The sequence below is a fragment of the Ambystoma mexicanum genome, chromosome 5q (assembly GCF_040938575.1).
Source record: "Ambystoma mexicanum isolate Mex_15411 chromosome 5q, UKY_AmexF1_1, whole genome shotgun sequence".
Lineage (NCBI taxonomy): Eukaryota > Metazoa > Chordata > Amphibia > Caudata > Ambystomatidae > Ambystoma > Ambystoma mexicanum.
In genome coordinates, this window is record NC_090933.1 from 8211919 (window position 1) to 8237492 (window position 25574).

Genomic DNA, 25574 nt, shown 5'->3' on the forward strand with positions numbered 1-25574 from the left:
TCTCATGCCATAGTATGGGTCTCAGGTTTGGTAGAAGCATTGGGATATCACAATTCATGCTATTGGAAGGGTATCAGTATTGGATTTCGAAGGAGTTGGATATCCCATCTCATGCTATAGGAAGGGTCTCAGGTTGGAATGGGAAGGAGTTGGATATCACATTTCATGTTATAGGAAGGGTCTCAGGATTGGAATGGGAAGGACTTGGATATCATATCTCATGCTATAGGAAGGCTCTCAGGTTTGGAAGGGGAAGGAGTTGGATATCACATTTCATGTTAGAGGAAGGATCTCAGGTTTGGTATTAGAGGCCTTGAGATATCACATCTCATGCTATAGGAAGGGTCTCAGGATTGGAATGGGAAGGAGTTGGATATCACATCTCAAGCTTTAGGAAGGGTCTCAGGTTTGGTATAAGCATTGCGATAGCACATCTCATGCTATAGGAAGGGTCTCAGGATTGGAATGGGAAGGAGTTGGATATCACATCTCATGTTATAGGAAAGATCTCAGGTTTGGTATTAGAAGCATTGAGACATCACATCTCATGTTATAGGAAGGGTCTCAGGATTGGAATGGGAAGAAGTTGGATATCACATCTCATGCTATAGGAAGGGTCTCAGGTTTGGAAGGGGAAGGAGTTGGATATCCAATCTCATGTTATAGGACTGGTCTCAGGTTTGGTATTAGAAGCATTGAGATATCACATCGCATGCTGTAGGAAGGTTCTCAGGTTTGGTATTAGAAGCATTGAGACATCACATCTCATGCTATAGGAAGGGTCTCAGGATTGGAATGGGAAGGAGTCGGATATCACATCTCATGTTATAGGAAGGATCTCAGGTTTGGTATTAGAAGCATTGAGACATCACATCTCATGCTATAGGAAGGGTCTCAGGATTGGAATGGGAAGGAGTTGGATATCACATCTCATGCTATAGGAAGGGTCTCACATTTGGTATAAGCATTGAGATATCACATCTCATGCTATAGGAAGGGTCTCAGGATTGGATTGGGAAGGAGTTGTATATGACATCTCAGGCCATAGGAAGGGTCTCAGGATTGGTATAAGCATTGAGATATCACATCTCTGCTATCGGAAGGGTCTCAGGATTGGAATGGGAAGGAGTTGGATATCCCATCTCATGTTATACGAAGGGTCTCAGGTTTGGTATTAGAAGCATTGAGATATCACATCTCATGCTATAGGAAGGGTCTCAGGATTGGAATGGGGAGGACTTGGATGTCACATCTCATGCTATAGGGAGGGTCTCAAGTTTGATATTAGAAGCATTGAGATAACAAATCTCATGATATCGGAAGGGTCTCAGGATTGGAATGGGAAGGAGTTGGATATCACATCTCATGATAAAGGAAGGGTCTAAGGTTTGGAAGGGGAAAGATTTGGATATCACATCTCATGTTATAGGACGGGTCTCAGGTTTGGTATTAGAAGCATTGAGATATCAAGTCTCATGGCATAGGAAGGGTCTCAGAATTGGAATGTGAAGGAGTTGGATATCACATCTCAAGCTATAGGAAGAGTCTCAGGATTGGAATGGGAAGGAGTTTGATATCACATCTCATGCCATAGTATGGGTCTCAGGTTTGGTAGAAGCATTGGGATATCACATCTCATGCTATTGGAAGGGTATCAGTATTGGATTTGGAAGGAGTTGGATATCACATTTCATGTTATAGGAAGGGTCTCAGGTTGGAATGGGAAGGAGTTGGATATCACATTTCATGTTATAGGAAGGGTCTCAGGATTGGAATGGGAAGGACTTGGATATCATATCTCATGCTATAGGAAGGCTCTCAGGTTTGGAAGGGGAAGGAGTTGGATATCACATTTCATGTTAGAGGAAGGATCTCAGGTTTGGTATTAGAGGCCTTGAGATATCACATCTCATGCTATAGGAAGGGTCTCAGGATTGGAATGGGAAGGAGTTGGATATCACATCTCAAGCTTTAGGAAGGGTCTCAGGTTTGGTATAAGCATTGCGATAGCACATCTCATGCTATAGGAAGGGTCTCAGGATTGGAATGGGAAGGAGTTGGATATCACATCTCATGTTATAGGAAAGATCTCAGGTTTGGTATTAGAAGCATTGAGACATCACATCTCATGTTATAGGAAGGGTCTCAGGATTGGAATGGGAAGAAGTTGGATATCACATCTCATGCTATAGGAAGGGTCTCAGGTTTGGAAGGGGAAGGAGTTGGATAGCCAATCTCATGTTATAGGACTGGTCTCAGGTTTGGTATTAGAAGCATTGAGATATCACATCGCATGCTGTAGGAAGGTTCTCAGGTTTGGTATTAGAAGCATTGAGACATCACATCTCATGCTATAGGAAGGGTCTCAGGATTGGAATGGGAAGGAGTTGGATATCACATCTCATGTTATAGGAAGGATCTCAGGTTTGGTATTAGAAGCATTGAGACATCACATCTCATGCTATAGGAAGGGTCTCAGGATTGGAATGGGAAGGAGTTGGATATCACATCTCATGCTATAGGAAGGGTCTCACATTTGGTATAAGCATTGAGATATCACATCTCATGCTATAGGAAGGGTCTCAGGATTGGATTGGGAAGGAGTTGTATATGACATCTCAGGCCATAGGAAGGGTCTCAGGATTGGTATAAGCATTGAGATATCACATCTCTGCTATCGGAAGGGTCTCAGGATTGGAATGGGAAGGAGTTGGATATCCCATCTCATGTTATACGAAGGGTCTCAGGTTTGGTATTAGAAGCATTGAGATATCACATCTCATGCTATAGGAAGGGTCTCAGGATTGGAATGGGTAGGACTTGGATGTCACATCTCATGCTATAGGGAGGGTCTCAAGTTTGATATTAGAAGCATTGAGATAACAAATCTCATGATATCGGAAGGGTCTCAGGATTGGAATGGGAAGGAGTTGGATATCACATCTCATGATAAAGGAAGGGTCTAAGGTTTGGAAGGGGAAGGATTTGGATATCACATCTCATGTTATAGGACGGGTCTCAGGTTTGGTATTAGAAGCATTGAGATATCAAGTCTCATGGCATAGGAAGGGTCTCAGAATTGGAATGTGAAGGAGTTGGATATCACATCTCAAGCTATAGGAAGAGTCTCAGGATTGGAATGGGAAGGAGTTTGATATCACATCTCATGCCATAGTATGGGTCTCAGGTTTGGTAGAAGCATTGGGATATCACATCTCATGCTATTGGAAGGGTATCAGTATTGGATTTGGAAGGAGTTGGATATCACATTTCATGTTATAGGAAGGGTCTCAGGTTGGAATGGGAAGGAGTTGGATATCACATTTCATGTTATAGGAAGGGTCTCAGGATTGGAATGGGAAGGACTTGGATATCATATCTCATGCTATAGGAAGGCTCTCAGGTTTGGAAGGGGAAGGAGTTGGATATCACATTTCATGTTAGAGGAAGGATCTCAGGTTTGGTATTAGAGGCCTTGAGATATCACATCTCATGCTATAGGAAGGGTCTCAGGATTGGAATGGGAAGGAGTTGGATATCACATCTCAAGCTTTAGGAAGGGTCTCAGGTTTGGTATAAGCATTGAGATAGCACATCTCATGCTATAGGAAGGGTCTCAGGATTGGAATGGGAAGGAGTTGGATATCACATCTCATGTTATAGGAAGGATCTCAGGTTTGGTATTAGAAGCATTGAGACATCACATCTCATGCTATAGGAAGGGTCTCAGGATTGGAATGGGAAGGAGTTGGATATCACATCTCATGCTATAGGAAGGGTCTCAGATTTGGTATAAGCATTGAGATATCACATCTCTGCTATCGGAAGAGTCTCAGGATTGGAATGGGAAGGAGTTGGATATCCCATCTCATGCTATAGGGAGGGTCTCAATTTTGATATTAGAAGCATTGAGATAACAAATCTCATGATATCGGAAGGGTCTCAGGATTGGAATGGGAAGGAGTTGGATATCACATCTCATGATAAAGGAAGGGTCTAAGGTTTGGAAGGGGAAAGATTTGGATATCACATCTCATGTTATAGGACGGGTCTCAGGTTTGGTATTAGAAGCATTGAGATATCAAGTCTCATGGTATAGGAAGGGTCTCAGAATTGGAATGAGAAGGAGTTGGATATCACATCTCAAGCTATAGGAAGAGTCTCAGGATTGGAATGGGAAGGAGTTTGATATCACATCTCATGCCATAGTATGGTTCTCAGGTTTGATAGAAGCATTGGGATATCACATCTCATGCTATTGGAAGGGTATCAGTATTGGATTTGGAAGGAGTTGGATATCCCATCTCATGCTATAGGAAGGGTCTCAGGTTGGAATGGGAAGGAGTTGGATATCACATTTCATGTTATAGGAAGGGTCTCAGGATTGGAATGGGAAGGACTTGGATATCATATCTCATGCTATAGGAAGGCTCTCAGGTTTGGAAGGAGAAGGAGTTGGATATCACATTTCATGTTAGAGGAAGGATCTCAGGTTTGGTATTAGAGGCCTTGAGATATCACATCTCATGCTATAGGAAGGGTCTCAGGTTGGAATGGGAAGGAGTTGGATATCACATTTCATGTTATAGGAAGGGTCTCAGGATTGGAATGGGAAGGAGTTGGATATCACATCTCAAGCTTTAGGAAGGGTCTCAGGTTTGGTATAAGCATTGAGATAGCACATCTCATGCTATAGGAAGGGTCTCAGGATTGGAATGGGAAGGAGTTGGATATCACATCTCATGTTATAGGAATGATCTCAGGTTTGGTATTAGAAGCATTGAGACATCACATCTCATGTTATAGGAAGGGTCTCAGGATTGGAATGGGAAGAAGTTGGATATCACATCTCATGCTATAGGAAGGGTCTCAGGTTTGGAAGGGGAAGGAGTTGGATATCCAATCTCATGTTATAGGACTGGTCTCAGGTTTGGTATTAGAAGCATTGAGATATCACATCGCATGCTGTAGGAAGGTTCTCAGGTTTGGAATGGGGAGGAATTGGATATCACATCTCATGTCATAGGAAGGATCTCAGGTTTGGTATTAGAAGCATTGAGATATCACATCTCATGCTATAGGAATGGTCTCAGGATTGGAATGGGAAGGAGTTGGATATTACATTCCTGCTATAGGAAGGGTCTCATGTTTGGAATGGGAATGTGTTGGATATCACATATGCTATAGGAAGGGTCTCAGGTTTGGAACGGGAAGGAGTTGGATATCACATCTCATGTTATAGGAAGGGTCTCAGGTTTGGTATAAGCATTGAGATATCACATCTCTGCTATCGGAAGTGTCTCAGGATTGGAATGGGAAGGTGTTGGATATCCCATCTCATGTTATAGGACGGGTCTCAGGTTTGTTTTTAGAATCATTGAGATATCATATTGCATGCTGTAGGAAGGGTCTAAGGATTGGAATGGGAAGGAGTTGGATATCCCATCTCATGTTATAGGAAGGGTCTCAGGTTTGGTATAAGCATTGAGATATCACATCTCATGCTATAGGAAGGGTCTCAGGATTGGAATGGGAAGGAGTTGGATATCACATCTCATGTTATAGGAAGGATCTCAGGTTTGGTATTAGAAGCATTGAGACATCACATCTCATGCTATCGGAAGGGTCTCAGGATTGGAATGGGAAGGACTTTGATATCACATCTCATGCTATAGGGAGGGTCTCAAGTTTGATATTAGAAGCATTGAGATATCATATCTCATGCTATAGGAAGGGTCTCAGGATTGGAATGGGAAGGAGTTGGATATCACATCTCATGCTATAGGAAGGGTCTCAGGTTTGGTATAAGCAGTGAGATATCACATCTCATGCTATAGGAAGTGTCTCAGGATTGGAATGGGAAGGAGTTGGATATCACATCTCATGTTATAGGAAGGATCTCAGGTTTGGTATAAGCATTGAGATATCACATCTCTACTATCGGAAGGGTCTCAGGATTGGAATGGGAAGGAGTTGGATATTCCCATCTCATGTTATAGGAAGGGTCTCAGGTTTGGTATTAGAAGCATTGAGATATCACATCTCATGCTATAGGAAGGGTCTCAGGATTGGAATGGGAAGGACTTGGATATCACATCTCATGCTATAAGGAGGGTCTCAAGTTTGATATTAGAAGCATTGAGATATCACATCTCATGATATCGGAAGGGTCTCAGGGATGGAATGGGAAGGAGTTGGATATCACATCTCATGATAAAGGAAGTGTCTAAGGTTTGGAAGGGGAAGGAGTTTGATATCACATCTCATGCCATAGTATGGGTCTCAGGTTTGGTAGAAGCATTGGGATATCACATCTCATGCTATCGGAAGGGTATCAGGATTGGATTTGGAAGGAGTTGGATATCCCATCTCATGCTATAGGAAGGGTCTCAGTTTGGAATGGGAAGGAGTTGGATATCACATCTCATGTTATAGGAAGGGTCTCAGGATTGGAATTAGAAGGACTTGGATATCACATCTCATGCTATAGGAAGGCTCTCAGGTTTGGAATGGGAAGAAGTTGGATATCACATCTCATGCTATAGGAAGGGTCTCAGGTTTGGAAGGGGAAGGAGTTGGATATCCAATCTCATGTTATAGGACTGGTCTCAGGTTTGGTATTAGAAGCATTGAGATATCACATCGCATGCTGTAGGAAGGTTCTCAGGTTTGGAATGGGGAGGAATTGGATATCACATCTCATGTCATAGGAAGGATCTCAGGTTTGGTATTAGAAGCATTGAGATATCACATCTCATGCTATAGGAATGGTCTCAGGATTGGAATGGGAAGGAGTTGGATATTACATTCCTGCTATAGGAAGGGTCTCATGTTTGGAATGGGAATGTGTTGGATATCACATATGCTATAGGAAGGGTCTCAGGTTTGGAACGGGAAGGAGTTGGATATCACATCTCATGTTATAGGAAGGGTCTCAGGTTTGGTATAAGCATTGAGATATCACATCTCTGCTATCGGAAGTGTCTCAGGATTGGAATGGGAAGGTGTTGGATATCCCATCTCATGTTATAGGACGGGTCTCATGTTTGTTTTTAGAATCATTGAGATATCATATTGCATGCTGTAGGAAGGGTCTAAGGATTGGAATGGGAAGGAGTTGGATATCCCATCTCATGTTATAGGAAGGGTCTCAGGTTTGGTATAAGCATTGAGATATCACATCTCATGCTATAGGAAGGGTCTCAGGATTGGAATGGGAAGGAGTTGGATATCACATCTCATGTTATAGGAAGGATCTCAGGTTTGGTATTAGAAGCATTGAGACATCACATCTCATGCTATCGGAAGGGTCTCAGGATTGGAATGGGAAGGACTTTGATATCACATCTCATGCTATAGGGAGGGTCTCAAGTTTGATATTAGAAGCATTGAGATATCATATCTCATGCTATAGGAAGGGTCTCAGGATTGGAATGGGAAGGAGTTGGATATCACATCTCATGCTATAGGAAGGGTCTCAGGTTTGGTATAAGCAGTGAGATATCACATCTCATGCTATAGGAAGTGTCTCAGGATTGGAATGGGAAGGAGTTGGATATCACATCTCATGTTATAGGAAGGATCTCAGGTTTGGTATAAGCATTGAGATATCACATCTCTACTATCGGAAGGGTCTCAGGATTGGAATGGGAAGGAGTTGGATATTCCCATCTCATGTTATAGGAAGGGTCTCAGGTTTGGTATTAGAAGCATTGAGATATCACATCTCATGCTATAGGAAGGGTCTCAGGATTGGAATGGGAAGGACTTGGATATCACATCTCATGCTATAAGGAGGGTCTCAAGTTTGATATTAGAAGCATTGAGATATCACATCTCATGATATCGGAAGGGTCTCAGGGATGGAATGGGAAGGAGTTGGATATCACATCTCATGATAAAGGAAGTGTCTAAGGTTTGGAAGGGGAAGGAGTTTGATATCACATCTCATGCCATAGTATGGGTCTCAGGTTTGGTAGAAGCATTGGGATATCACATCTCATGCTATCGGAAGGGTATCAGGATTGGATTTGGAAGGAGTTGGATATCCCATCTCATGCTATAGGAAGGGTCTCAGTTTGGAATGGGAAGGAGTTGGATATCACATCTCATGTTATAGGAAGGGTCTCAGGATTGGAATTAGAAGGACTTGGATATCACATCTCATGCTATAGGAAGGCTCTCAGGTTTGGAAGGGGAAAGAGTTGGATATCACATTTCATGTTAGAGGTAGGATCTCAGGTTTGGTATTAGAGGCATTGAGATATCACATCTCATGCTATCAGAAGAGTCTCAGGATTGGAATGGGAAGGAGTTGGATATCACATCTCATGCTAAAGGGAGGGTCTCAGGTTTGGAAGGGGAAGGATTTGGATATCACATCTCATGTTATAGGAAGGATCTCAGGTTTGGTATTAGAAGCATTGAGATATCACATCTCATGCTATCGGAAGGATCTCAGGTTTGGTATAGAAGCATTGAGATATCACATCTCATGCTATCAGAAGGTTCTCAGGATTGGAATGGGAAGGAGTTGGATATCACATCTCATGCTAAAGGGAGGGTCTCAGGTTTGGAAGGGGAAGGATTTGGATATCACATCTCATGTTATCGGAAGGATCTCACGTTTGGTATTAGAAGTATTGAGATATCATATCTCATGCTATAGGAAGGGTCTCAGGATTGGAATGGGAAAGAGTTGGATATCACATCTCATGCTAAAGGAAGGGTCTCAGGTTTGGAACGGGAAGGAGTTGGATATCACATCTCATGCTAAAGGAAGGGTCTCAGGTTTGGAACAGGAAGGATTTGGATATCACATCTCATGTTATAGGAAGGGTCTCAGGTTTGGTATAAGCATTGAGATATCACATCTCTGCTATCGGAAGTGTCTCAGGATTGGAATGGGAAGGAGTTGGATATCCCATCTCATGTTATAGGACGGGTCTCAGGTTTGTTATTAGAATCATTGAGATATCATATTGCATGCTGTAGGAAGGGTCTAAGGGTTGGAATGGGAAGGACTTGGATATCACATCTCATGCTATAGATAGGCTCTTAGGTTTGGAAAGGGAAGGAGTTGGATATCACATTTCATGTTAGAGGAAGGATCTCAGGTTTGGTATTAGAAGCATTGAGATATCACATCTCATGCTATAGGAAGGGTCTCAGGATTGGAATTTGAAGTAGTTGGATATCACATTTCATGCTATAGGAAGGGTCTCAGGTTTGGTATAAGCATTGAGATATCACATCTCATGCTATAGGACGGGTCTCAGGATTGGAATGGAAGGAGTTGGATATCACATCTCATGTTATAGGAAGGATCTCAGGTTTGGTATTAGAAGCATTGAGACATCACATCTCATGCTATAGGAAGGGTCTCAGGGTTGGAATGGGAAGGAGTTGGATATCACATCTCATCCAATAGGAAGGGTCTCAGGTTTGGAATGGGAAGGAATTGGATATCACATCTCATGTTATAGGAAGGATCTCAGGTTTGGTATTAGAAGCATTGAGATATAACATCTCATGCTATAGGAAGGGTCTCAGGATTGGAATGTGAAGGATTTGGATATCACATCTCATGCTAAAGGAAGGGTCTCAGGTTTGGTAGAAGCATTGAGATATCACGTCTCTGCTATCGGAAGGGTCTCAGGATTGGATTGGGAAGGAGTTGGATATCCCTTCTCATGCTATAGGAAGGATCTCAGGATTTGAATGGCAAGGAGTTGGATATCACATCTCATGCCATAGGAAGGGTCTCAGGTTTGGTATAAGCATTGAGATATCACATCTCTGCTATCGGAAGGGTCTCAGGATTGGATTGGGAAGTAGTTGGATATCCCTTCTCATGCTATAGGAAGTGTCTCAGGTTGGAATGGGAAGGAGTTGGATATCACATCTCATGTTATAGGAAGGGTCTCAGGATTGGAATGGGAAGGATTTGGATATCACATCTCTTGCTATAGGAAGGATCTCAGGATTGGAATGGGTAGGAGTTGGATATTACTTTCTTGCTATAGGAAGGGTCTCATGTTTGGAATGGGAAGGAGTTGGATATCACATATGCTATTGTTAGTGTCTCAGATTTGGAACGGGAAGGAGTTGGATATCACATCTCATGTTATAGGAAGGGTCTCAGGTTTGGTATAAGCATTGAGATATCACATCTCTGCTATCGGAAGCGGCTCAGGATTGGAATGAGAAGGAGTTGGATATCCCATCTCATGTTATAGTAAGAGTCTCTGGTTTGGTATTAGAATCATTGAGATATCACATTGCATGCTGTAGGAAGGGTCTAAGGATTGAAATGGGATGGACTTGGATATCACATCTCATGCTATAGGTAGGCTCTCAGGTTTGGTATAAGCATTGAGATATCACATCTCATGCTATAGGAAGGGTCTCAGGATTGGAATGGGAAGGATTTGGATATCACATCTCATGCTATAGGAAGGGTCTCAGATTTGGTATAAGCATTGAGATATCACATCTCATGCTAAAGGAAGGGTCTCAGGATTGGAATGGGAAGGAGTTGTATATGACATCTCAGGCCATAGGAAGGGTCTCATGTTTGGTATAAGCATTGAGATATCACATCTCTGCTATCGGAAGGGTCTCAGGATTGGAATGGGAAGGAGTTGGATATCCCATCTCATGTTATAGGAAGGGTCTCAGGTTTGGGATTAGAAGCATAGAGATATCACATCTCATGCTATAGGAAGGGTCTCAGGATTGGAATGGGAAGGACTTGGATGTCACATCTCATGCTATAGGGAGGGTCTCAAGTTTGATATTAGAAGCATTGAGATAACAAATCTCATGATATCGGAAGGGTCTCAGGATTGGAATGGGAAGGAGTTGGATACCACATCTCATGATAAAGGAAGGGTCTAAGGTTTGGAAGGGGAAGGATTTGGATATCACATCTCATGTTATAGGACGGGTCTCAGGTTTGGTATTAGAAGCATTGAGATATCAAGTCTCATGGTATAAGAAGGGTCTCAGAATTGGAATGGGAAGGAGTTGGATATCACACCTCAAGCTATAGGAAGGGTCTCAGGATTGGAATGGGAAGGAGTTTGATATCACATCTCATGCCATAGTATGGGTCTCAGGTTTGGTAGAAGCATTGGGATATCACATCTCATGCTATCGGAAGGGTATCAGTATTGGATTTGGAAGAAGTTGGATATCCCATCTCATGCTATAGGAAGGGTCTCAGGTTGGAATGGGAAGGAGTTGGATATCACATTTCATGTTATAGGAAGGGTCTCAGGATTGGAATGGGAAGGACTTGGATATCATATCTCATGCTATAGGATGGGTCTCAGGTTTGTTATTAGAATCATTGAGATATCATATTGCATGCTGTAGGAAGGGTCTAAGGATTGGAATGGGAAGGACTTGGATATCACATCTCATGCTATAGATAGGCTCTTAGGTTTGGAAAGGGAAGGAGTTGGATATCACATTTCATGTTAGAGGAAGGATTTCAGGTTTGGTATTAGAAGCATTGAGATATCACATCTCATGCTATAGGAAGGGTCTCAGGATTGGAATGGGAAGTAGTTGGATATCACATCTCATGCTATAGGAAGGGTCTCAGGTTTGGTATAAGCATTGAGATATCACATCTCATGCTATAGGACGGGTCTCAGGATTGGAATGGAAGGAGTTGGATATCACATCTCATGTTATAGGAAGGATCTCAGGTTTGGTATTAGAAGCATTGAGACATCACATCTCATGCTATAGGAAGGGTCTCAGGATTGGAATGTGAAGTATTTGGATATCACATCTCATGCTAAAGGAAGGGTCTCAGGTTTGGTAGAAGCATTGAGATATCACGTCTCTGCTATCAGAAGGGTCTCAGGATTGGATTGGGAAGGAGTTGGATATCCCTTCTCATGCTATAGGAAGGGTCTCAGGATTTGAATGGCAAGGAGTTGGATAACACATCTCATGCCATAGGAAGGGTCTCAGGTTTGGTATAAGCATTGAGATATCACATCTCTGCTATCGGAAGGGTCTCAGGATTGGAATGGGAAGGAGTTGGATATTCCCATCTCATGTTATAGGAAGGGTCTCAGGTTTGGTATTAGAAGCATTGAGATATCACATCTCATGCTATAGGACGGGTCTCAGGATTGGAATGGGAAGGACTTGGATATCACATCTCATGCTATAGGGAGGGTCTCAAGTTTGATATTAGAAGCTTTGAGATATCACATCTCATGATATCGGAAGGGTCTCAGGATTGGAATGGGAAGGAGTTGGATATCACATCTCATGATAAAGGAAGGGTCTAAGGTTTGGAAGGGGAAGGATTTGGATATCACATCTCATGTTATATTACGGGTCTCAGGTTTGGTATTAGAAGCATTGAGATATCAAGTCTCAGAGTATAGGAAGGGTCTCAGAATTGGAATGGGAAGGAGTTGGATATCACATCTCAAGCTATAGGAAGGGTCTCAGGATTGGAATGGGAAGGACTTGGATATCACATCTCATGCTATAGGAAGGCTCTCAGGTTTGGAAGGGGAAAGAGTTGGATATCACATTTCATGTTAGATGTAGGATCTCAGGTTTGGTATTAGAGGCATTGAGATATCACATCTCATGCTATCAGAAGGGTCTCAGGAATGGAATGGGAAGGAGTTGGATATCACATCTCATGCTAAAGGGAAGGTCTCAGGTTTGAAGGGGAAGGATTTGGATATCACATCTAATGTTATAGGAAGGATCTCAGGTTTGGTATTAGAAGCATTGAGATATCACATCTCATGCTATCGGAAGGATCTCAGGTTTGGTATTAGAAGCATTGAGATATCACATCTCATGCTATCAGAAGGGTCTCAGGATTGGAATGGGAAGGAGTTGGATATCACATCTCATGCTAAAGGGAGGGTCTCAGGTTTGGAAGGGGAAGGATTTGGATATCACATCTCATGTTATCGGAAGGATCTCACGTTTGGTATTAGAAGTATTGAGATATCATATCTCATGCTATAGGAAGGGTCTCAGGATTGGAATGGGAAAGAGTTGGATATCACATCTCATGCTATAGGGAGTGTCTCAGGATTGGAATGGGAAGGACTTAGATATCACATATCATGCTATAGGGAGGGTCTCAGTTTTGATATTAGAAGCATTGAGATATCACATCTCATGCTATCGGAAGTGTCTCAGGATTGGAATGGGAAGGAGCTGGATATCACATCTCATGCTAAAGGAAGGGTCTCAGATTTGGAACGGGAAGGATTTGGATATCACATCTCATGTTATAGGAAGGGTCTCAGGTTTGGAATAAGCATTGAGATATCACATCTCTGCTATCGGAAGTGTCTCAGGATTGGAATGGGAAGGAGTTGGATATCCCATCTCATGTTATAGGACGGGTCTCAGGTTTGTTATTAGAATCATTGAGATATCATATTGCATGCTGTAGGAAGGGTCTAAGGGTTGGAATGGGAAAGACTTGGATATCACATCTCATGCTATAGATAGGCTCTTAGGTTTGGAAAGGGAAGGAGTTGGATATCACATTTCATGTTAGAGGAAGGATCTCAGGTTTGGTATTAGAAGCATTGAGATATCACATCTCATGCTATAGGAAGGGTCTCAGGATTGGAATGGGAAGTAGTTGGATATCACATCTCATGCTATAGGAAGGGTCTCAGGTTTGGTATAAGCATTGAGATATCACATCTCATGCTATGGGACGGGTCTCAGGATTGGAATGGAAGGAGTTGGCTATCACATCTCATGTGTTAAGACGGATTTCTGAACTCTGTCCTGGTGGCGCAGAAGTTCAGAAGGCCAACCTAATTACTTGGAACAGGGTAACCTCTGGACAAGCCAGACCAATCAAGGTAGCGATCGTGGCGGTCAAGACTAGGTCTCAAGAGTGGTGAGGGTGACTGAAAGCCCGCAGTGAGCACACAAAGCAAGAGCGCTGACAAACTACTCCAAACAGTTGTTATATCAAAAATAGATACACATTTATTTTAAGGCCTTTAAAATAATGACCGTAGCGAGAAAATCACAATATCACAATACTAAACCAACACATACCATATCAACACAATATATATACAAATACACAGTCGCAAGCGTTTAAAGCACGAAATATGTAGTCCACCTGAAAGGAAAGGAAAACAGGCAGTGCGATAACGCTTTAGACTCAGTTCGCCTTCAGAGGCACCTAACTAGATGGAAGTCCGAGCCCTGCGAAGAGTGGAGCCTTGTGCTCAAAGTACCTGCCATGCCGGTGCCAACGGGCAAAAGGGGAAGCTCTTCGTAGGAAGTCAGGCAGTTCGGGTTAGTGCACAGCAGAAGGAGAACAGGTTCCGCAACTCAAGCGCAGCCTCCACAGCGGGCAGAAGCAGAGCGCGAGTACGGCCAAAAGGGTGCTGTTTTTACACAGCAGGGAAAAGCAATGGGATACTGCAGGAGGGCGACCAGATCCTAGCTAAACTACTCACCGGTCCCCGAAGCAAGCAGACCCAGGCTTCTCCACGTAGATTCAGCAGCTGGCAGGTTCAGAAGAGCAGGGAACGCCTCGTAGTCGTGTAGAACAAAAAGACGTCCCAATCGACGAAACCAGCACAGTTTGTTGCCGCAGCAGGACAACGGAGCGGCCATGTGTATTCAAGCCAAATGTACACTCCTCCCTTCAGACCTGGGGACGCCAAGCGTACGAAGCGTGGGAGAGTGACAAAGGCTCGAAATACAACACAACCTGGCGGCAGTTACAGAGCAGGACTCCCTTGTAAGCTGGTCAGTCAACTGGATGGCCCAGAGACACTTCCGAAGGCTTACTTGGCAGGAGTTGATGAAGTCGCCGGGAATAGCTGTTCCTGCTATTCCAAAGGTCGAAGCACCAGTACAGGCCTTCTGGTTCGATCCAAGGAGGAAAGGGTTTCACAGGACGACAGCAGTGCAAAGGAGGATTCCTTCAGCGGGTCACCAGCGATTCCTCGGTCCAGCCTCTTGGTTGCAGGATACTTGGCTCCTGTATTCCTTCGTTCGTGAGAACTCAGGAGATCGACATGGTAGTGGTGTTTCCAGCTCCCTCTTATCCACGGTTCCCTTCGCGCCAAAACGGAGGGGAGCCAATGGGAGATCCGCTCATCAACACACATGCCATACGTGGACCAATCACGGACCACGGTGGTCCCAGGCATTCACACCACCCTAGACTCTCTGGCACCCAGGATGTGTATTGGGACCAGACATCCCAGCCCACACCCTGGAGGCACACAAACGACATGTAGAAGCCCGCGAAAGCAACCACGTTTCGCGGGAAAGTACATGCCCAAATAAGGAAGGCCCCGGGTCGCCCGACCTGGGGAAGGTGAAGGGAGCAAGACGGTCAGTGGACAGGACAAAGGAGCCTCGTGGACTGGCCATTTTGGGAGCCAGGCCACCATTTTGGGTTCAGTGCGAAAAACGTGCTCAGAACGCCAAAAGGAGCTCAAAATAAACAAAACGATCGCTGCCACCATTCCAGTCCCTGAATGACTTGTACCGATCAAAATACCATCCTAAAAGAGTATCTAGGGCCTGTAGAAGGCTAGAGTCCCAAGAGAGCTGTAACTTAGCTTACAGTGCCCTCTTGTGTCATGTTGCACTAAAGCCGCAACACGATAAAAGAAACTACGGGAAACAGCGTTCCCCGGTACTGACTGTCTTAAGGGCATGTCAGTTTCCCCGTAAGAAAAGGAGCGAAAGCCCAGAGGAGTGCGGCAGAAGGCTGCACTTCTCTGGCAAAGTCAGGAATAAGGTTAAAAACAATAGCAAAAAGTTTAGGGGTTGCCACATGGAAGGAAAATTCCCTACAATTACGAAATCTTTCCTAACACTCGCCCCTCCCAGACTATGGACAGGGGGAACTAATCCACCCCTGGATGAGTCTCTTGTTCAGGTCGGTAAAACATTCTGGACAACCCATCAGCATTGCTATGTTGGACACCTGGCCTATGCTCAATAGTGAAGTCGAAGCCTTGTAGACTTATGGACCACCTGAGCAACTTTGGATTCTCCCCCTTCATGTTCATTAGCCACTTTAACGGCTTATGGTCAGTCTGCACAGTGAAGTGGGTCCCATAGAGGTAGGGCCTCAGCTTCCTTAGGGCCCACACAACAGAGAAACATTCTTTCTCTACCGTGGACCATCTGAGCTCTCTGTCCTTAAGCTGGCGACTAATAAAACTGGCTGGTGTTCCTTACCCTTCTCATCTACTTGTGATAGTACAGCTCCTATCCCAGTGTCAGAGGCATCCGTCTGCACGATAAAAGGTCTTTGATAATCAGGGGCCCTTAGGACAGGGGCCTGGCACAAGGAGTCTTTTAAGCCTTTGAAGGCCTTCTCACACTCGTCGGTCCAAGTTACCTTCTTGGGTTTCTTCGGAGTTGTGAGGGCAGTCAGAGGGGCAGCTATGGTACCATAGTCTGCCACAAAATTGCGGTAATACCCCGTGAGTCCTAAAAAGGCTCTCACTTGGGTTTGCGTAGTGGGGGTAGGCCAGTCTTGTACTGCTTGTACTTTACTGGGTAGAGGCTGTATCCTCCCTCCACCTACTTCATGTCCAAGGTAAACCACTGAGCCTTGTCCAATCTGGCATTTACTAGCCTTTATGGTCAAGTGGGCTTTCTGAAGAGCCTGGAGCACAATCCCGAGGTGTTTCACGTGGTCTTCCCAGGTGGCACTGAAAACTGCTATATCGTCCAGATATGCAAGACAGAATTCGTCCAACCCATTCAACACATGATTCACAAGCCTCTGGAAAGTGGCAGGTGCATTCTTCAACCCGAACGGCATTACCCGGAATTGGTAAAGGCCGTCTGGAGTAGAAAATGCTGTCTTCTCCTTGGCATGTTCTGCTAAAGCTATTTGCCAATAGCCAGCAGTGAGGTCAAACGTGCTGAGGTACTTGGAGGCACCCAAAGTATCCACCAGCTCATCTGTTCGAGGCAAGGGGTGGGCGTCTGTCTTGGTGACAGCATTCAGAGCCCTGTAATCCACGCAGAACCTCAATTCAGAAGTACCTGCTTTTGGAACCAACACCACAGGACTGGACCAAGGACTACTAGAGGGTTCAATCACCCCAAGATCTAACATCTTGTTGACCTCGGTCTTAATATAAGACCGTACTTTATCTGACATCCTGTATCCCCTACTTTTGGTAGGTACACTGTCTCCTGTGTCAATGTTATGTTTGCACCAAGGTGTCAAACCAGGGGACTGTGAAAACAGGGGGGAAAACTGCCTAAACAAACTTTTCACCTCAGCCTGCTGATCAGAAGTCAGGTGAGGGGCCACTCGGACACCCTCAACGGAGCTATCTGAAGGACCGCTTTGGAACAGGTCGGGAGAGGTTCAGACTCCTCTTCCTCAACGTCTGACGCCAGTAGCAGTGCTGCGATTTCGACTCTTGGGACGAAAGCCTTCAGCCTATTCACGTGGAACACTTTTGGAGCCTGTCCAGGCCTTCCAAGGTCCACTAAATAGTTCACCTCACCCAGGGGCTCCACCACTGTGTAAGGGCCTGACCATTTGTCCTGTAAAGCTCGAGGCCTTATAGGATTCATGATCAGGACTTGCTGACCAGGTGTAAAGTTGATGAGGGAAGCTTTCTGGTCGTACCAATGTTTCACCAGCGCTTGCCCTGCCTTCAATTTATCACTAGCCAAGCCATTCAGAAGTACCATCCGTTTTCTGAGCCCTAGCACATAATCAACTACGTTGGTAGTAACAGGGGGAGTGGGCATCTCCCATCCCTCTTTGACGATGGCTAAGGGTCCCCGTACGGGATGACCGAACAGAAGTTCGAAGGGGCTGAAGCCAACACCCTCCTGTGGTACCTCTCGGTAGGCAAACAGTAAGCATGGTAAAAGAAGATCCCATTTTCTTCTCTGAGGCTCCTCCAGAGCCCCAATCATGCTCTTTAACGTTCTGTTGAAACGTTCCACCAGACCATTGGTCTGGGGGTGGTATGCAGAAGAGAACTTGTAGGTGACCCCACATTCTTTCCACATAGCCTGCATATACTTCGACATAAAGTTGCTGCCACGATCTGACACAACTTCTTTAGGGAAGCCAACCCTAGTAAATATGCTGAGTAAAGCTTTTGCAACTGACTTGGCAGTTACAGTTTTCAATGGGATGGCCTCAGGATACCTGGTTGCATGGTCGACCAGCACCAGGATAAACCTATTGCCCGAGGATGTTTGCGGGTCAAGGGGACCAACGATGTCGATCCCTACCCTTTCAAATGGTACCCCCACAACTGGGAGCGGTACCAACGGAGCTTGGATTGTCGCGCCAACCTTACCAGACAACTGGCAGGAGGCACAACTCCTGCAGTGACTTTCTACTTGCACCCCCATCTTGGGCCAGTAGAAGTGCATGGATAACCTTTGCTTGGTCCTCTTCATACCAAGGTGACCAGCAAGGGGAACTTCATGCACCAACTGCAGGAGGAAGGGCCTAACAGCAAGGGGAACCACCAACCTCCTATGGTCTCCTTCTGTAGACTCTGTGGGCTCACTATACAGGAGTCCACCTTCCCAATAAATCCTATGCTTCCCAGGAGGTTCACCCTCAAGCTGGGAGCAGGCCTGTTACCTTAGGCCTTCCAGAGATGGGCACTCACGTTGGCCTTTACTGAATTCGTCCCTATCAGGACCTCCTTCAACTAACAAGTCTTTTAGTTCAGGATGATCGTTGGGGTCGAATACTTCAGGCATCGCCAGCTCCTCGTCAGGCCCGGGCGATTGACCAACTTCCTCCACCGCAGTGGTAGGCGAGCTCGGGGGAATATTCTCTTTCCCTCGGTTTGACTTGTAGACTCCTTTCGCCTTGGGTTTCCCCTTTGACTGGGGCGGCGTATTGGACTTGGCCAATGCTGCCCGTGCTTGAGACCGTGTGTAGGGACTTTCGGCAGTGTCTCCTACGAGCCCTAAAGCTCTGAGATCATTGCCCAACAAGACCTTTCCCGGGACGTTTCTCTGAATGCTCACTGGAATCCTGACTGCTGTACCATTTAAAGTAAGATTTACAGGGATCACGGGAAACATACGGAGGGGGCCGTCAGCCAACTTAGTGGGCATCAGAGTAGCTCTGGCAACTTCCTCTGAGTCTACCAAGGTAGAATCCACTACAGTGCGACTGCACCCACTATCCCTAAGAGCTGGAGTATCCACTCCATTGATCAGCACACTGTCTTTAAAGTAGTGCTTGGTATTATCCGGAATCCTAGCATAAGCCTCTGCGACTTTAGGCTCCCAGGAACCCAGGGACACTAAAACTACCTCAGCCTCTATCCCACTGGGAAATGAGTCTGAGGCGAAGGATGCTCCTGTAATCTCTTCTTCCTCGTAGGAGGAGAAGGCCAGATTAGCGGAGTGGACCCCCAAAGGTCTAACCTTACAACGGGGATCCCCCTTCACATGGTCAGTTGCTCCACAAGAAAAACACGCCCCATTGGGTCTGTTTACGTAGGGAGGCTTATTGTAACCAGAGTTCTGTTTTGGAGGCGAACCTCCACTGCCCTGTGAGTTCTCTTGTGTCTTACCCTTATTTTTCTTTTTGTGGCCCTTATGGGAAGAAGATTTAGCAGATTCCCCACCCTCCATATCTTTGAACTTTTTCCCTTCCTCCTGCTTACCAGGATGAGTTTTGTCCTTATGGGACACTCAATGTGACACCCATAAGTCTGCTGCAATGGCCAGCTTCTTAGGATCTATCTCCTTCGAATCGGCCAAATGCTGCTTAAGCTCCGGGGAAGAAGAACCAAAAATGTGTTCCAGCATGACAAGATTTATCATGCCTTCGAAGGTAGAAACCTTATAACCTTCGACCCAGCCAGTTAAGTTTTTCAAGGATTCAGCGACATAAGATACCCAAGTACCACCTTCCTTTTTCTTATACTCTCGAAAACGCTTTAAATATTGGGCCGGAGTCTTCCCAAACTTTAAAATGAGAGTTTGCTTTAACATTGCGAAATCAGCTCGCTCAGTCTTCGACATTTCCATAATGGCACTACAGCCAGAATGGGGCAGTCTACTGAGCAACCACGCAATCTTATCAGCATTGTCAACTTCTTGAACTTCGCATGCATACTCAAACGCATTCAGCCAGTCCATAATGTCATTCCTTTCTTCATACACACTGAGCAGATCTTTTGGAAACCGTGGATGAGAGGAAGCCCCAGACCCATGTCCAGGACCCTTGGATCCATTTGCAACCTGAAGCTTGGCCAGTTCCAACTGGTGATCCCTGTCTTTTTGTTTTTCTGCCTGTTCGATTTTTAGTTTGGCTATGCTGAATTCAAGCTCCTGCTGCCTAAACCGCAGCTCTTGCTTCTTGAATTCAAGCATAGCCTCCCCATCAGCACTGGCAGAGGAAACATTAGACATCTCGTCCTCCCTGTCCTCGTGGTCGCGGTGGATCAGTGCGGCGGCAGAACCGTCGGTTCTACCAGTGAGAGCAGCCCCACCACCTTCCGCACTGTCCTCAGAAGTTATAGCGTCAAGCTGCGCTTCTTGCCACGCCACGATTCTTTGGATCATTTCCAATTTCGTGCCTTGAGAGGAAACCCCTCTCTCGGCACACATCTTTTTTAGTGTTTCTGATTTAGAAGCATTCAAAGTTAACAAGGTACTTGTTTCCATACTGTTTGATAGGACTATGGCCTTTTTTAAAGTTATACTATAACAATTCACTACGTGTACTGTTTGGAATAACCTGAAATGCCTTCGTTCGAGCGCAACACTGGATACCTTCAGTCGTATCCCACCGCTGTACACCAATTTGTTAAGACGGATTTCTGAACTCTGTCCTGGTGGCGCAGAAGTTCAGAAGGCCAACCTAATTACTTGGAACAGGGTAACCTCTGGACAAGCCAGACCAATCAAGGTAGTGATCGCGGCGGTCAAGACTAGGTCTCAAGAGGGGTGAGGGTGAATGAAAGCCCGCAGTGAGCACACAAAGCAAGAGCGCTGACAAACTACTCCAAACAGTTGTTATATCAAAAATAGATACACATTTATTTTAAGGCCTTTAAAATAATGACCGTAGCGAGAAAATCACAATATCACAATACTAAACCAACACATACCATATCAACACAATATATATACAAATACACAGTCGCAAGCGTTTAAAGCACGAAATATGTAGTCCACCTGAAAGGAAAGGAAAACAGGCAGTGCGATAACGCTTTAGACTCAGTTCGCCTTCAGAGGCACCTAACTAGATGGAAGTCTGAGCCCTGCGAAGAGTGGAGCCTTGTGCTCAAAGTACCTGCCACGCCGGTGCCAACGGGCAAAAAGGGAAGCTCTTCGTAGGAAGTCAGGCAGTTCGGGTTAGTGCACAGCAGAAGGAGAACAGGTTCCGCAACTCAAGCGCAGCCTCCACAGCGGGCAGAAGCAGAGCGCGAGTACGGCCAAAAGGGTGCTGTTTTTACACAGCAGGGAAAAGCAATGGGATACTGCAGGAGGGCGACCAGATCCTAGCTAAACTACTCACCGGTCCCCGAAGCAAGCAGACCCAGGCTTCTCCACGTAGATTCAGCAGCTGGCAGGTTCAAAAGAGCAGGGAACGCCTCGTAGTCGTGTAGAACAAAAAGACGTCCCAATCGACGAAACCAGCACAGTTTGTTGCCGCAGCAGGACAACGGAGCGGCCGTGTGTATTCAAGCCAAATGTACACTCCTCCCTTCAGACCTGGGGACGCCAAGCGTACGAAGCGTGGGAGAGTGACAAAGGCTCGAAATACAACACAACCTGGCGGCAGTTACAGAGCAGGACTCCCTTGTAAGCTGGTCAGTCAACTGGATGGCCCAGAGACACTTCCGAAGGCTTACTTGGCAGGAGTTGATGAAGTCGCCGGGAATAGCTGTTCCTGCTATTCCAAAGGTCGAAGCACCAGTACAGGCCTTCTGGTTCGATCCAAGGATGAAAGGGTTTCACAGGACGACATCAGTGCAAAGGAGGATTCCTTCAGCGGGTCACCAGCGATTCCTCGGTCCAGCCTCTTGGTTGCAGGATACTTGGCTCCTGTATTCCTTCGTTCGTGAGAACTCAGGAGATCGACATGGTAGTGGTGTTTCCAGCTCCCTCTTATCCACGGTTCCCTTCGCGCCAAAACGGAGGGGAGCCAATGGGAGATCCGCTCATCAACACACATACCATACGTAGACCAATCACGGACCACGGTGGTCCCAGGCATTCACACCACCCTAGACTCTCTGGCACCCAGGATGTGTATTGGGACCAGACATCCCAGCCCACACCCTGGAGGCACACAAACGACATGTAGAAGCCCGCGAAAGCAACCACGTTTCGCGGGAAAGTACATGCCCAAATAAGGAAGGCCCCGGGTCGCCCGACCTGGGGAAGGTGAAGGGAGCAAGACGGTCAGTGGACAGGACAAAGGAGCCTCGTGGACTGGCCATTTTGGGAGCCAGGCCACCATTTTGGGTTCAGTGCGAAAAATGTGCTCAGAACGCCAAAAGGAGCTCAAAATAAACAAAACGATCGCTGCCACCATTCCAGTCCCTGAATGACTTGTACCGATCAAAATACCATCCTAAAAGAGTATCTAGGGCCTGTAGAAGGCTAGAGACCCAAGAGAGCTGTAACTTAGCTTACAGTGCCCTCTTGTGTCATGTTGCACTAAAGCCGCAACACGATAAAAGAAACTACGGGAAACAGCGTTCCCCGGTACTGACTGTCTTAAGGGCATGTCAGTTTCCCCGTAAGAAAAGGAGCGAAAGCCCAGAGGAGTGCGGCAGAAGGCTGCACTTCTCTGGCAAAGTCAGGAATAAGGTTAAAAACAATAGCAAAAAGTTTAGGGGTTGCCACATGGAAGGAAAATTCCCTACAATTACGAAATCTTTCCTAACATCATGTTATAGGAAGGATCTCAGGTTTGGTACTAGAAGCATTGAGACATCACATCTCATGCTATAGGAAGGGTCTCAGGGTTGGAATGGGAAGGAGTTGGATATCACATTTCATCCAATAGGAAGGGTCTCAGGTTTGGAATGGGAAGGAATTGGATATCACATCTTATGTTATAGGAAGGATCTCAGGTTTGGTATTAGAAGCATTGAGATATCACATCTCATGCTATAGGAAGGGTCTCAGGATTGGAATGTGAAGGATTTGGATATCACATCTCATGCTAAAGGAAGGGTCTCAGGTTTGGTAGAAGCATTGAGATATCACGTCTCTGCTATCGGAAGGGTCTCAGGATTGGATTGGGAAGGAGTTGGATATCCCTTCTCATGCTATAGGAAGGGTCTCAGGATTTGAATGGCAAGGAGTTGGATATCACATCTCATGCCATAGGAAGGGTCTCAGGTTTGGTATAAGCATTGAGATATCACATCTCTGCTATCGGAAGGGTCTCAGGATTGGATTGGGAAGGAGTTGGATATCCCTTCTCATGCTATAGGAAGTGTCTCAGGTTGGAATGGGAAGGAGTTGGATATCACATCTCATGTTATAGGAAGGGTCTCAGGATTGGAATGGGAAGGATTTGGATATCACATCTCTTGCTATAGGAAGGGTCTCAGGATTGGAATGGGTAGGAGTTGGATATTACTTTCTTGCTATAGGAAGGGTCTCATGTTTGGAATGGGAAGGAGTTGGATATCACATATGCTATAGTTAGTGTCTCAGGTTTGGAACGGGAAGGAGTTGGATATCACATCTCATGTTATAGGAAGGGTCTCAGGTTTGGTATAAGCATTGAGATATCACATCTCTGCTATCGGAAGCGGCTCAGGATTGGAATGGGAAGGAGTTGGATATCCCATCTCATGTTATAGTAAGAGTCTCTGGTTTGGTATTAGAATCATTGAGATATCACATTGCATGCTGTAGGAAGGGTCTAAGGATTGGAATGGGATGGACTTGGATATCACATCTCATGCTATAGGTAGGCTCTCAGGTTTGGTATAAGCATTGAGATATCACATCTCATGCTATAGGAAGGGTCTCAGGATTGGAATGGGAAGGATTTGGATATCACATCTCATGCTATAGGAAGGGTCTCAGATTTGGTATAAGCATTGAGATATCACATCTCATGCTAAAGGAAGGGTCTCAGGATTGGAATGGGAAGGAGTTGGATACCACATCTCATGATAAAGGAAGGGTATAAGGTTTGGAAGGGGAAGGATTTGGATATCACATCTCATGTTATAGGACGGGTCTCAGGTTTGGTATTAGAAGCATTGAGATATCAAGTCTCATGGTATAAGAAGGGTCTCAGAATTGGAATGGGAAGGAGTTGGATATCACACCTCAAGCTATAGGAAGGGTCTCAGGATTGGAATGGGAAGGAGTTTGATATCACATCTCATGCCATAGTATGGGTCTCAGGTTTGGTAGAAGCATTGGGATATCACATCTCATGCTATCGGAAAGGTATCAGTATTGGATTTGGAAGAAGTTGGATATCCCATCTCATGCTATAGGAAGGGTCTCAGGTTGGAATGGGAAGGAGTTGGATATCACATTTCATGTTATAGGAAGGGTCTCAGGATTGGAATGGGAAGGACTTGGATATCATATCTCATGCTATAGGACGGGTCTCAGGTTTGTTATTAGAATCATTGAGATATCATATTGCATGCTGTAGGAAGGGTCTAAGGATTGGAATGGGAAGGACTTGGATATCACATCTCATGCTATAGATAGGCTCTTAGGTTTGGAAAGGGAAGGAGTTGGATATCACATTTCATGTTAGAGGAAGGATCTCAGGTTTGGTATTAGAAGCATTGAGATATCACATCTCATGCTATAGGAGGGGTCTCAGGATTGGAATGGGAAGTAGTTGGATATCACATCTCATGCTATAGGGAGGGTCTCAGGTTTGGTATAAGCATTGAGATATCACATCTCATGCTATAGGACGGGTCTCAGGATTGGAATGGAAGGAGTTGGATATCACATCTCATGTTATCGGAAGGATCTCAGGTTTGGTATTAGAAGCATTGAGACATCACATCTCATGCTATAGGAAGGGTCTCAGGGTTGGAATGGGAAGGAGTTGGATATCACATCTCATCCAATAGGAAGGGTCTCAGGTTTGGAATGGGAAGGAATTGGATATCACATCTCATGTTATAGGAAGGATCTCAGGTTTGGTATTAGAAGCATTGAGATATCACATCTCATGCTATAGGAAGGGTCTCAGGATTGGAATGTGAAGGATTTGGATATCACATCTCATGCTAAAGGAAGGGTCTCAGGTTTGGTAGAAGCATTGAGATATCACGTCTCTGCTATCGGAAGCGTCTCAGGATTGGATTGGGAAGGAGTTGGATATCCCTTCTCATGCTATAGGAAGGGTCTCAGGATTTGAATGGGAAGGAGTTGGATATCACATCTCATGTTATAGGAAGGGTCTCAGGATTGGAATGGGAAGGATTTGGATATCACATCTCTTGCTATAGGAAGGGTCTCAGGATTGGAATGGGTAGGAGTTGGATATTACTTTCTTGCTATAGGAAGGGTCTCATGTTTGGAATGGGAAGCAGTTGGATATCACA